Below are 1,030 nucleotides of genomic sequence, written 5' to 3'. Positions count from 1 at the left end.
AGCCGCGAGGTGGCGGGGGACGCAGGACGCGCCCCGAGGCCGCCCGGAGACCGTCGGTCCCCGCGTGCAGCTGGGACGAGAGGGGGTTCGTTCACAGCACGCGACCCACACCCAGCGACGCGCGTGTGTGTGTGCGTGTGTGTGTGCGTGTGCGTGCGCGCGTGTGTGTGTGTCGGCCGCGTGCGGCACGGCTTTGGAGACGCGGCAGCGGCTTTGCTGGGGCGCCGCCGGGGCTCTGGTCTCGGGGACNAAACGGCGACACAAACGCGCCCCCGTGACCCCTCCCGAGGCCCGCGTGCGTCCCCGACTGTCCTCAGTCCCCGCCCGAGGCGCGAGGCGCGGAGTCGCCGCTTCTCCCTTTACGCAAAATTCGGTGCAACTGTTACGCAGATGCGAATTTGGGGGGAAATCCTAACCCTTGTGGCCGCAGAGCTCCCGTTGTTACCGCCCTGGAGAAGCCCGGGGCTGCGACTCGCACAGGGCGAGGAGGTNCCGAGTCTGGGGGAGCAGGAGGGCAAGTAGAAACCGACCCAGGCCGACAGCTCCGTCCGGCTGGAGTCAAATGAAAGAGAAACGTCTCTTACTCAGCAAGAAAGCAGCGACCACGAAGGGACTCGAACCCTCAATCTTCTGATCCGGAATCAGACGCCTTATCCATTAGGCCACGCGGCCGGCCCTGGCGGCGGCTTCCAGCCCCACAAGCCGAAGTGCAGAAGGTTTCTGTTTTCTAAGCTAATTTTGCAGCTGGAGGAGGATCCGGTTACCAACATTCAACAAACAACCCTCCCCCCCAGACAAAAGGAACAAAACCCCATCTGGGATCCCTAGTGACCGTCATTCAGATCAGGTGCGCGGAGGGGATTCCTCCAAGGTCTCCGTCTCAGTCGCTGGCAAAGACCACTTGGGGGTGTGTGTGGGGGAGAAATAGCCGCCCCGGGGGCTCTGACCCCAGGCGGAGGGCGGGCCTGACCTTCGGGCGTCCCTCAGAGAAAGGGACGGACGGTTGTAGCGCGGGCGCCCCGTCCGAGCG

The 1,030-nt window shown here is 64.8% G+C and overlaps 1 non-coding gene across 1 annotated transcript; it reads right to left on the bottom strand.

Moving 5' to 3' along the window:
• Positions 1-599: 599 nt before the first annotated feature.
• TRNAR-CCG (transfer RNA arginine (anticodon CCG)) lies at positions 600-672 on the bottom strand. Its single transcript has one exon. It is a non-coding gene; the product is annotated as a tRNA-Arg (tRNA).
• Between the last annotated feature and the right edge of the window lie 358 nt (positions 673-1,030).

The sequence above is a fragment of the Crocuta crocuta genome, unplaced genomic scaffold (genome assembly GCF_008692635.1).
Source record: "Crocuta crocuta isolate KB4526 unplaced genomic scaffold, BGI_CrCroc_1.0 scaffold336, whole genome shotgun sequence".
Lineage (NCBI taxonomy): Eukaryota > Metazoa > Chordata > Mammalia > Carnivora > Hyaenidae > Crocuta > Crocuta crocuta.
Note: the sequence above shows the minus strand (reverse complement) of the source record. Positions and strands in the feature narration are given on the sequence as shown.